The following is a 13,963-nucleotide window of genomic DNA, read 5'->3' on the forward strand; positions in this document are numbered from 1 at the left end:
AGCCTTGATCCATGTTCACAGCCATCGCCATAGTAATCCGTATTCTCCTCGTGACGAGTGATTTTTTGTTTGTAAATTTTCCAATAGCTAAAGTTCATAGCCCTTTGTTTTTCCTCATTAACGAGTGATTTTTTGTTTGTTAATTCTTTCCATAGTTTAGAGTTCTAGTCCTTTGTTTTTCCTCATTAACGAGTGATTTTTTGTTTGTGAATTCTTTCCATAGTTTAGAGTTCTAGTCCTTTTGGTTTTTCCTCTTTAAGAGTGAATTTTTGTTTGATAATTATTTCCATAGTTTAGATTTCTAGTCCTTTTGATTTTTCCTCGCTAAGAGTGATTTTTTGTTTGTTTGTTCTTCCATAGATTTGATTCATAGTCCTTCGGTTTTCCTCCATTCGGAGTGTTCTGTGTTTCTCGATTTGTTTCTTTTGATTAGAGTTTTTTCCTCCTCCTGGAGAGGTTTTGTTTCTCAGTTTTCAGAGTTAGTGTCTAGGATTTTATAGCCATTTGTTTATCACTCTGTCTGAGTTCTCAGGAGAATTCAATAAAAGCATCTTGTTATTCTAAATCTCTGCATCTGAGTCCTGCTTTGAGTCTCGGCCTGACACTGAATAAGTTGTAAACATGCCATCTTACTAAAAGATATCAAACATGCAAACATTTATGAGCAGAGGCCCTTCGTCTTCCATATCACAGTCATTCAGCCCCAACAAAATCAAGTAATGTAAGATGTAAAGTTGAGGGAATGAATAATGAAAGCAGCTATAAAATCGGGGTTTGATAGCATCACATTAATCATCCACACTGACACATACATTAGCATTCAGTCAGTTAATGAGCTATACCGTCAGTTCTACATTTATTAACACAGTTGTTTTGCATTTTGACATCAAGTTTGACAACTAATAATAACTAAAAAATAATAAGAATGAATGAATAATTAATTTGTGAACATTACAGATTCTAGTGTGTTTGCAGCTAAAAATTAGAATAATTTCATTAGTGAACCTTTGTGCCGAACCTTCACGTGTTAGAAGTGTGTTTTGAAACCTGCAAACGCTGCCGTTTATGTTGAAGCCTACAATATAAAAAAAGAAATAAAAAGAAAAAAAAAGTGCAGTGCGTTGCTGCTGTTAAACTGTTAAACTCACAGATCTGTACATGCTATTTAAATATGTAGGCTACAGGTGGAGGGCACTTGCTCTGGCTCTGCGGCTTGAGAGCCACAGAGAGAAAAGAAACCACAGTGATCACCAGCTGGATGATGGGCAGTTCAAGGCTCATTTGTTTGACAATGTGCTGTCAGCCGCCACAATTTCTTCAGATATTTCTTGCAGCTTGTCTAGGAATGATGATATGTAAAATGAGATCATCTTAGTGTAACACAAATCCCAGCAAAGGAACACCTCTCAATTCATTGGATTGGAAAAATGGAAAAATGCTGATGACATCGGGTGTTTTTCTACTCCGAGTTGAACTTTGTTCAACTTGAAGCGTTTAGAGCGCCCGTTACATCCCAGAGAAATGTCAAGGGGAGAACGAGAGAAACAAATGAGTCAGAAAGGAAGAAAGGGGAAACTTTTTACTGGATAGTAAAGAATTTGTTTACAGTATAACCAAGCAGAGTAAATGTGGAGCAGCAACTCAAAATGAACCTCCTCTTCCAAAGGGAGGACACTGGTACTTCCAACTGATTTGATAAATAAAGTGAACTTAAGTTAGACCAAAGTTGGAGAACAATATTCACCCAAACATCACACGAGCCGCCATATGGCCCTGTCTGATTGTTTCCTCCTGCTTTTAAACTCCAACTCTCAATTACCAATTTTAACACAGGTGTGAACCATCACCTGCAGCAGAGGAGTGAGGGGGAGGGCAGAACCTGCAGAGACACAGCGTGTGCAGATGCAGTATGTTCTAGTACATATGATTTTTTTGTTCTTTTGTTTCTCATAAACTTGCAGGCAAGCTAAAAAAAATACAAAAAATAAAAAAGGCTTAAAGTAGGTCAGGATATGCAGTTTTCAGAGACCAAGTGAATCTGAGCCAAAAACTCTGTCCATTACATCTAAATTCTGTCTCAGAAAACATGTTTTCTCCTGTCTGGGATGGCTGACATTTTCAATACGAATAGCCTTTGCTCTTTCATCAGTTACTGGTGGGAGCCTCACAGACACACAGCTGCTTTGCAAAGACATTAAATCTGTCACTGAGATAAATTGCAACTAAACAAGCCGTGCAGGTAAAATCACATTTTACCATTTAATATGGAAATTTACAACCCACATACGGCCTCATCAGGGTGCTCGCAAACAGCAACTCTGACACACACACATGCACACACGCACACACACACACGCGGGAAGAGTTTTAGACATGCGCCAGAGAAGTGTATGTTAAAATTGTACAATACAGCATAATTACACAGGAGTGTAGATATGACTGGCAGCTCCCAGACACTCAATATCTGGTGATTATGGGTTTGGAAAAAAGGATATGCTGAAAAAGCAAAAAGAGTTTCGATAATTACCTCAACTTTCCCTGTTAACTTTTCTCTAGTTAACTTTCTGGGATGTCAAAAAAAAAAAAAAAAAAAAAAACACAACTAAAAACAAAAGCAGAAAAGTCATGTCAGATAGAGAAACCTCTCCAGAATATTTTCCAGCTTTTCTGCCCTGTCTGCGACACACAGCTCCGAACACACTGGTTTGTAAAAGTAAAAATATATTGTTTGTTTTTCTCATGTCCTAAATAAGCTGTGCACTGTAGCTTTTTAGGAGTAAAGTTATTGGGGACTACTTTTAGTTGCAGATGTATTGACATTCAGGCCTGTGAGGAGTATTTCCGGCAACAGGATAATAAGCTGCCTATTTGTGCTTGAAAATGTCCTTCTTGACCATGGAAATATCAGTTTGACAAAATTCCACTTATTTAGTTTCTCTGAAGCTTTCAGCACCTTCTCTTGGCTTTTATCATGGACCTTGGAAGTTATGATAATAATAATAATAATAATAATAATAATCACAATAAAGTCACTTATCAAAATCAGAGATTACAAAGTGCTTCACAAGGATAAAATAACAAAACAAAAAACAAACACAGAAACAGAAATGAGCAGTGTAAAAATATGTGAAATATTTAAAAGAAATTATTCAAAAAGTTTGTAGAAGAAATGTGTTAGAAGCCATTTAAAAGAAGATACTTGTTTTGTGACTCGGGCACGTGGTTCCAGAGTTGTGGTGCCCTAACAGCAAAAGCTCCGCCCCCTTTAGTCTTGCATCTTGACATATTTTCTTCTACGTTATTGTTGCATCTGTTGTGCAATGGGACACAGTTAGCCCCATATATTTCCTATTTTGAACTAGAAACATACTGTTGTGTAGTCTATTTTGATCTGGCTGTTACAACAGCTTGTTGCAACCGTCCCCACCCCGTGACACATGCTAAACATGTCATTTAAAAAAGTCGACAAAAACAATGATTCAAACCAAGTAACTTTTGATGAATTGATTCAAAAAGGCCTGGACAGTTCAACAAAATACAGCTCATGAAAATTGACTTGTTGAATGTGTCTGTCTTAATGGGGTGTCTACTGAGAATAGGCAGAATGAGTGTCATCACTCCAGCATGTTTCTGATTGGAGAAATAAGACTTGTGTGACCATCCTTTGTTGAAACTGTCTCCACTCTCCCCTATATGACATATTCCTGTGTACGAAGCTGCGGCACTGTCCATGGTGCTGACAAGGTCAGTGTGACAGATATCCAACACTGCAGGAGCAGGAAATGAGAGTGCAAACTTAGAACTTCACTACACGCATTTAATGTTTTTCAACTTCATTTGCAGCTGATTCAGCTTTTTCAAAGTTACTGCATATATTGCCGCCTTTATTTGATCTCTTGTGGCAAATTATATTGCTCAGCAGACTGAATAATGTGCAGACTTCACTGTTGGAATTAAACGTTTCCCTTGTTTCAATTAAGAAAAAGACAGCAGAGAGGCTGTTAAAGGACAGTATGTGTTGAGAGGCCTGGCTGTAATGAATATCAACTTCTTGATGAATGAGCCACCCACCCATCAGTCTGCATCTACTATTAATGCAATGTTACTGATGGCGCCAGTGTTTTTTTTTTTTTTGTCAGTCATTAATTAATCTTTAAACGGCCTAGCATTATGTTTCTCAGACATTGTTCTACATGTGAATGTGCTGATTTAAATTTGTGAGGTAGTTAAGTGTTAATTATTATATGCTGTTATTTTCCCTCATCTCAAGAGACTCCCTGGTAATGGTAAAAGTAATGTAAAATAAACGTTCACATTGCAATTGAATAATGCAAGGTTATGAAAGTTTAGGTAAAACCCTCAGATATAATTCTTTTCCCATCCGTGCAGAAGTGGGAAAAATACATATTTAATATTGGGAATAGAGATTATAGGGAGCGGACAGAGGGCAAACCTGCCGTTTCCTGAAAGCTGTACATGGTGATAATGATGTTCTGAGGTCTAGATGTTCTGGGGTCTGCTCCACGGTAAAAACAGGCTAAAAGGACTTTGTCTGAAGTGGAAACCTCATCCAGGAAACAGAATAAAAAGGCAGAGCGGCTGTTGTTTGTCACAGGAAGAGAAGAACAGAGACCAGTAAGAGGTACGCTGGAGAGAAAGATGAGGGCGGCTAATTGTAGTGGTGTTGATAGGCTGAATTTTGAGGAACGTGAATAATATGACATCATATTTTTTGGTAATGTTTTGGTTTTCATTATTTCGCTCAATGTAACTTAATCCAAGTTCAATTAAGTGTCAAAACAAGCAGATGTAGAATTTATATATGATGTCTAACACACAACCTGATACACAATTGTTTTCCACTCCATGTTTACTTCTTTCTAATAATAGGTGCTGATTGCCTGAGCACCCACGGACAACAGTGAGCACTCTCTGGGAAATCAGACTCAGACTATGTGGTAACCACATGGGGAGAATAATTACAAGATGTTTACAAAGCGTAATCTTATTTAGAACAACCCCATGAGCTCTACCTGCAGAGTATTTTTTGATTGAGGTGTATACAGCAGTGGTTCTCAGAGGGGGTCTTGCAAGATCTTGGGATTCACTGACATTTTTTTTTTCCATTACACATAAACAAGGCAACATTTATAGGAACACATTTTCATAACGGCTCCAAACCCTGTTAAATGTAGAGTTATATCGCTGGTAATGCTGGTAAAAGATAGCTCATTGTTGTTGGTTGTCATTGTAACAAGTCAAATTTTATTTTACCTTATTATTATTATTATTATTATTATTATTATTATTATTATTATTATTATTATTATTATTAATATTTTATATCACATATTTGGCTCAAGGGCTGAACAGCTGGAAAGCATATGACAACCTCCAGTAGAGTGGCAGTGGTGGCCTAAAGGTTAGAGGAGCAAGCGTGTTTGATCCCCGTCCTGGCAGGATTACATCTGGTAGGGGAAAGTAAAAGAACAGCACTGATCCAAATCCTCATCAACACCACTGTGGTTCCCTTGAGCAAGGCCCTTAACCCCCAACTGCTCCAGGGGATTAGCTCAGTGGGCAGCAGGTCACACTGTGGTCAGTGAAATAAATGTTCTGGGAGGATGCTGAGAAAGTTGCTGGTGCCGCCAACAACTAGAACCTGAGCCACACAAATCCTCTCCACCATGAGAACAGGACAGACTACATCAACATTGATTGAACAGGTTGGTTTAACATATGCTGTATAGAGCTGTTTCTCTTAGCTTATCATGTCTTTTGGAAAAATCCAAGAAGATTGAACTGTTTTGTTTTTCTTACATTGCTCTTGAAACGCTGCTGCACCAGTTCAAGTGACTCAGTGTCGTGTCCAATCAACACCAAGCTCTACCTACATGCATGAACCTCTTATGTGTCACCCCACCGTCTGCCTCTCTAAACAGTGGCCAAACACACACACACGCACAGAGCTTCTATTGCCCGGCAACAGAGCAGTTGTCAAGCTCTGCTCCCCCCCCCCAAATGAGATTCGGGGCCAGGCTCAGAAGGTTCAGGAATGAAATTAATGACCTTAACGACGCCACTGGACTACACAATGCACAGAGGCAGCACACCATGATTTCCAGCATGCAAGTTAGAAATACTGACTCTTCAGGGTGACCAACAGAAAGATTCTTCATGTGAACATAGCTCAAAGAAAGGCTGATACAATTCCATCCTCAACACACTCTGAGGAAGAAGAAAGGAGTGAACACAGAAGTATATTTAGACTGTGAAAGTGAAGCTACATCCAAATCAATCTTAATTAGCTGCTCCATGTGCAGCTCATTCTACCACTTAAATCTTTAAGCAATTTTTATTTAAATTACTCAAAGTAAAATAAATAAATATATAAAAAAATAAATAAATAATACAGGCAGCTTAGGACGTGTCAGAACAGTCACCCACACAGCGGTGGATGCGAGGCGTGCAGTGGTGTGGGAGGCGACGTTGTGACAGACTCCATCATGGTCCCATTTTCAGGCTCCAGAAAAGCAGCATTTCGACTTCCTGAGTTGACAGCACGTCTTACTCTGTGGTATTTTAAAAATCCCTAACCATGGACAAGCAGAGAGTCATTGTTGGATTATAACAGTATTCATACTTACGTGACTCACAGTTCAGTTACGTGACCCGCTACCACTGCGTCCCGACCTCAGTTAAGCAGAAGAAAATGGATGGATATATAAATACTGCATATAAAAGATTTCCGGCCATAGATGGAGAGACTATCATCAGATGTAAAATGAAGTGAAATTACATCAGTCTTCTGACTCCACAGCAGCCCCAACAAGTTCATTTGATATGCTTTATTCTTTATATGCTGTGTGGTCCGGTTGAGAGCTGTGTACTCTGTGTGTGTGTGTGTGTGTGTGTGTTACATAAGCTTCAAATATCAAACTTAATGATAAATCCAGCATTATGAAGTCCTGCTTCTGTTAGGACCAGAGTATAACTGACCTAATAATATTAATAATAAGTTTTATGTTCCAAATTAAAAGGCTAATGATAAACATGACGCACCACCCTGTTTAAAGTGCAGGCTCTTTTCATTGAGCTCATTGGAAGATAAATCATTTCTATTTTTTTCTTACTTGTTGCTGCCTCTGCTTCAACCTCCTGCTAAGAACTGTACTTAGCCTTCGCAGCAGGAGGCCTTTGAACCAGTTAACAGCTACTCCAGAAATGTGGAGCAGAAAAAAAAAGATTGTGTTTGTTTGATGTCAGGCCTGGAGAGGCGTCTGGTAAATGCAGCATAACATGATAATACAGCTCCAGAGGAGAGAGATGACCGACAGTGAGGTGATAGATGACAATAGATGCACATAAAGAAGGTTAGGGATGGAGATGTTCACATTTCTTTAATTAGCCTAATTCAATTCAGTTCATTCAGATGACATGAGGAGGAGGGATTTATACTTTTTACTCAAATCAGTTGACTTGCAAAGTTTGGATATCTGACCCTAACTCTATAGACTATAGAGTGTGTAGAGTGAAGATTTTTCTTCTACAAATAGAATTTAATCACTGAGCACGCCAGCGAACATGGTAACAGATTTGATTTGGTTGCATAGACTCACGTAGCACGGAAATCTGTTCTCTGTCCATTTGTGGTCTCAGAGTGCCTCCTTGGCCTTTTCATATGTCTTATACCTATTCTACACAAAAGACCTTTATAAACTAAAATGAAAGGCAAGTGAGATTTTTTTCATCTGTGAAAACAACACACGAGAGGCAAGTGAAAACATCCTTTGATTAAAAATTGTGTGTATCCACATAGTTCTTGTGGTTGCAGGTAATTGTGTTTCCACCTGGAATGAAAGGAGCTGTATGAATGAAGATTTGCTCGCTTGCTTACATCCTTGTTTAAGGCTTAAACTTTTCTTTCTTGTGCAGTTTTTGACACCATTCAGGTCATCTCAGCGGCTCCTGTGTGAATGAGTCTGTGCAGGGCTGGGGGAGGATTTCAAATTGAACACAATCACTTCATTTTTTTTTCCTCTGCAAAAAAAAAGGTTCCTTTGAAGTTTCCTTCAGTTTTATTATGCGTTCACTTCTCTTCAGTTTGTGTATCTCTCCTCAGTCAGAAATATTTTTTCCCACACTGTCATGCAAATCACTTAAAATGTATTCTTCCTTTGTGATGAAATGATGGGAGCCAGCCTTTTCAGTGGCTCACTAATTTAAAATTCCACAGAGTTTGTTTTGCATCCAAATGAGAGCAACTCTGAGTTTGTTCCGTTTATCCCTTGAATTATGTCACGCTGACTCTGATAAGCGTCTTTGCTCAACAAAAGGTGGAGAAACTGAAAAGGTCTGATACCTCATGAACTTTCCTCCAATGTTTAGTCAATAAAAACAGCTTAAAGAAAACCATCACCTGGTGTCGCAGCTCATCACCACCAACTAATGTTGCATTCGAGAAAGCCAGGATTTCAGATCTCGTATACCTTGCTGCAGGTTGTCTAAACCGTCAGCCTCAGGGCCTCGGGGGGGAAAAAAAAAAAAAAAAAAAAACGGCAGCCTTAAGTTGCTCAGCTGTAACACTATTCAGCAACACTTCTTTGAGGCTTTGCCAAGAGCCCGAATGTTTCCCTCAAGCATCCCTTCTGTCATCTCTCTAAGCCCTTCATCGGTGGCGATGTAAGCAGGAAGTACACACTTTATTCTTCTCCAACGTCCTCTCTGGACGTGAAGTATGCATCACAATACAAACAGTCCTCTAAGCACCTTAAGAGGCTGATAAACAAGTACAAAAAGCTCTGTTTTTCTCCAGTTGTTCTCTACTGCTTCTGATTATCAGCCCCCCCTCACTCCCCTCCCCCCTCCAGCTGTTGCCTTTCATGATGCAGTTACCTGAGCTTGAGAATTCTATAACACTCCATGTAACCTCCCACAGAGAACTTACCCAAGTCAGACTTCAAAACTTTGAGGAGTTCTCTGAAGAACAGACATGGAGGAGACATGGAGGAGACGGGAGCTTTTATGCTTGAGAGCGATTCATTTCAAGTGCAAGGGGATTATTTTCATACAAATAAAAAGCAGAACATGAAGTGGCAACAGTAGCCAGAGATTGGTTATTATGTTCATGTATAAAAACACCAGAATACATAAACTCAGAGATGCTGAATGAACATTTCCTGGCAAACAAAAATCTACTTAAATATACATTTAAATTTGATGGAGAAATGTTTGTGTTTTCAACCACCACCATTTCTAAGACTCGTCCAAATGAAACTGTTATTTCATGAAAGGAATCCAATCAAAATCATAAATGTTTAATTTTGTGGCAGCTAATCTTGGATAGGAAGTGTTTTCATGTTGCATATTTACAACCTTGTACAGCTAAGTTTATGTACAGCTAGTGGGCTTCTGCATACATATTTTTAGGAACATAATGAGGAAACTTTCTTAGTGAATGCATTATCCAAGTCACAAATGACTCATTCCATGTAATTTCCCTATAATATCTCCTCATCACTGCTAAAACATAGGCCTCATGTTTGTATGCGTTTTGAGCACATGGTTTAGGTTAGGGGAAGGTCATCATCTTGTCCAATCCGGACTGTGTGGGTGTTGAGGTGCAGTTTTGTGATTGGCATGATGACATCATCAGTTTTTTCTTCAAGATGAGCCCCGTCGACTTCAAACCAGTGGAAAGAGCACACACACACACACACACGAAAAACAACAACAGAAACGTCTTGAGAGAAACTTGGGCAGTAAATAGTGCGTTTATGGAGGCGCATTACTCAGAAGCTCAACAAGCTGTTTGAGAAAATCCAATTTCAAAGCCAAAGAGCTTTAGTTGCCTGAATCCAAATCACACACGGGACACAGGATATAAACCAGACTCTGGTGTCAAAGTCCAGCACTTAATACTTCCACTCTGCACATTATTCTGCAGTCTTCTGCCCCTTGCATGACATTTAGAAGTTCATTATAAGTTTTCATTGCTACTAGGCTCCTCTCTGATTCAAGCTGACATGAACTACACTCATCCTGATGTGGTTACCTCATTAAAGACACATTAAATGCTTTGTGTGCCTCATTTTTAAAGCATCTCAGGAGTGGCAGGTTTTGATATTTAAGCGGGTTGATTCTTTGGGGAGAGCATCACCTTCCATGTCCCTACTTCCAAAACATCTGGAAAACACATCAGGTTTATGGAATTAATTATTCTCTAAAGTAAGCAACAGGGTTTAATTAAATTGTGCCCATGTAGCTCAAAGTTAAAGAGCATCAAAGTTAATGTCAAAATTTCCAGCAGAGAGTTTAATATTTGATGCATCTGGGCCAGTCATCTGTTGAATTTTTAATTGGTAGGTGATCAGGGCCAAAATAATAACTTCATCCATTTATAAATTAACTGCAAAAAGTTATGAGTCACCCACTTATTCATGCTCTACTTATGGAGCTTTCAAACTGGGCAATCTAATATCACTGCGCTGCTTTGTGAAAAGATGCATTGTTTCAGTAAAACAGGGTCAGTTTTCACAATCCCACATCAAGAAAAACATACAAGTACATGATATATTCTTCTATCTCCACACACACACACACACACACACACACACACACACTGTACCAGTGACTCACCCCTGGTCGAAAGAGTTACAGCCTTTGAGTTTAGTTCCAGGAGATTATTTTGTCACCCACCAGAAGAAACTAAATCATCATTTTGCTGTGTTGTGGTGTGTGTTCAGCTGGCAGTGGTCAAATTGTCCAAGTCCAAGACATCAAAAGATCCATCATGTCTCACCATGACATGATGGATTGTGGAAGCAGTGTTTACCCATGAAAGCAGACTCACTCTTTAAATACTACAAGTCAATTCAATTTTATAACAAAAAAAACCCCCCACAAAATCAGGAGGAATGTGCCTCAAAGGGTTTTACCAGCTTGACAGTATACAACGCTTAATATCCTTAGACCATTGGTCCAAACAGGTGTTTTTCAGAGGGTTTGTGTGTTAGTGTGCATGAGTCAAAGCTAATTTTTAATGAATAACCAGGTTAGTAAAAGAACAAATACTGAAGTGTTAATTAAATCTCTTAATAATATGCATGTTAATATCACCTGGGATTAATATTAAACACAGGCAGTGCATTGTTCCATATCCATTCTAAATTCAAAAAGGTCCTAAGCTAATTGATGCAGAATTGGCTTGTTAGAACAATAAACAGAAAATGAAGATAAGAGTTGATGTTTAAAGCTACGCGGCGGGGGGGAGCCCAAAGGAGTTCGAATTAATTGCATCCGTAACAACACAATTTCCACTGGCTTTTAAAAACATGGCATGTACACAAACACAATAACTGAGTGTCTTTGTGTTTATACATCATTGCAGAGCTGAGAGGCCACAGTAACACTGGACTTACTGCACACACAGTTAAAAGGAAATGTCTGGATGTGGTGAGTCAGATAAATGTGTGAATGATTACGGGTCTGCTTACAGATCGTTAGCTCCCAGTGTTTAGAAACATGACAACATGCTTACATTTGACACAAAGCACAGCTGACCAAAAAGTCCAATAGCCACAAATGCAAACCTCATGGTAGTGGAAGGGGAGAAACGTGAAGGGATCTCCAAAATCATAGTTTAAGAATGTCTGCACCAAAGTTTGTAGCAGTCAGTCTATTAGATGTTATTTTCATGAGATTAGCAAAACGTTTAAAAACTGATTGGATTACAAGAACAAAAGTTTGGGGATCAAAGTCATCAGGAGTCATCCTCTGGGAACCATTAAAATTTCTCTCAAGACATGTTTTAAACTCTGTAAAAATACTCTGCTATGATTAATATTTTGTTTAACAAGGTTTTTCCCCCATAACAAGTGAAAAGTGGAACAACTGGGGCTGGAAGCACAGCTACTCCTGCTTCCTCATTGAGAAATTCTGGATCACACCTTGTGCCCTGCATACCACTGCTGCTGGCGCTGGGTTGTCCAATGAAAGAGCAGAGAGTATCAAGATGCTTAGTGGAGGAAACATCAGAGACACTCGGGAAATTGTTAAGGAGTGAGGAGTTTGTTCTGTACCACAATTGGCGACGAGCAAATGTATCAGAATGGTTAGCGTAGTAATTTGTTTATTAGCTTGTAACTGGCAGTGGCTGACACATTGGTCGTGGTAGTGCTAACGCAAACTCTAGCGCTAAATGTTGCCTTGGTGACCGGTGAAAGAGCAGTGCATATCAAGATGAACATCGGAGAGACTTAGCCACATGTTTGAGTCTCAGTCAGACCCAGACTCAGCTAACCAGTGTTAGCGGTTGTGCTAATGCAAACTCTCGCTCTCTGTAGTGAGATGATGGTAGACTGACTGAACGACAGACATTGGTATTTATGGAATGATGCCACCAGTGAATCATCGTCACTGGCAACATTATGCTACTGCGGATTAGTTCTTTGAGAACATCGTTTTCAAGAGAGGTCTTTATTAAATAGGATTTTATTATATCAAATTTATATTTTTAATAGTTCAATGACAACATGTCTTTTCAGAGACACTGTTCAGGTTACTGAGTGTATGTCACAGACCTCTTTTTATGAGCGAGAGAGAGAGAAATTATGAAATTCAAAATACAGAGATACATATTTCTCTACATGTGTATTGAAAAACTAAAATCGTAAGTCAAAACATTTTATACATTTACATTTATTTGATGCATCCTGACAGCAGCTAATGCAACATCACTTCCCAGTTTTTGTGGTTTCTCCTTATCTGTGCTTTTACCAGCACAGATAAGGAGAACCCAAAGAGGACCCAAACGCAGACAAAGGCAAGCTGATGTTGCGAAGTTGCTTTTAATAAATGATATCAGCCTCACAGGCAGAGTGGTGAGCGAGCTGGAAAGCAGGCTGACAGGCTGCCAGACAAACAGGCAGTTGCAGATAAACAGGATTCCAACATTCTGTCAAGCAGGCGGTCACACACAGGGGAACAGAAACACACGATCTCACAAGGACCAAAGAAAGTAACCTGGTTTATATGGTGCAGGGCTGATTATAGAATGGGGTTTAGCTGGGGAGAGCTCAGGTCACTACAAGGTAGACGAGTGGGAACAGAGTCTGAATACACTGACATTTAGTAGCCTATTGTGTACACCGTGTACTCAATTAGTACATTGTTTTTCTGCATTTTACCTTTATTTATATATGCAAAAATAAAACATGAACATTGAGATCTATTAGTAGGCATCTAAGACATACGCATGCAAATATCATAATTTCAGCCAATATGCAACTATCCATGTATTTAACCACATACTCCTTTGCAGGAGCACACATACAAGACCGCAGTCATGTCCATAAACATTCATTCATTAGTCTCTGTGACGGTCGTATTACTGGAGCCCATTTAATGTTGAAGACATTAGTTCTTAGTCGGAGTCTGGCTGTTATACTTTCCATCAAATAAACACTTTTTAACCTTTCCCTCCATTTTGCAAATCAACAGCAAAAGCCTAAGTAAGTATATTTGATTTTCAGAATCTATATCCTCAGGAGTCTTCTCTAGTGTAAAGAATGTTGGCTCTAGAGGTAGGTCCCAAAATTTGATTGATCTCCACCTGAATGTCTCTCCAATATTGTCACAATTTGGGACAATCCCAGAAAATATGGGTGTGATCTCAAATCTTACCACATTCTCTCCAACATAATTCTGAGGTGCTGCTGTAGCTCGCTAACACGATCATCATTTTATTTTCCTGTGTGTGCTCCGTGTTTCACGTGATGCGGGAATTAGGCCGCCATCGGCACCGACAACGTGTCACCCCTTTCTCAGTCAGCATTTCAACATTACACAAATACACTGGTGGTCCCTCCCCTTCTGCTAGACACAAAGATGGCGATTGGCGAGGGTGAGAAGTGTCCAGTGTTTCACACATCTCTCCTGTGGTTTGCTCTCAGAGTATCTAGAC

Source organism: Seriola lalandi, unplaced genomic scaffold (assembly GCF_002814215.2).
Source record: "Seriola lalandi dorsalis isolate HSWRI2012SDOR001 ecotype SW California unplaced genomic scaffold, Sedor1 jcf7180002054927, whole genome shotgun sequence".
In the NCBI taxonomy this organism is placed as follows: Eukaryota; Metazoa; Chordata; class Actinopteri; order Carangiformes; family Carangidae; genus Seriola; species Seriola lalandi.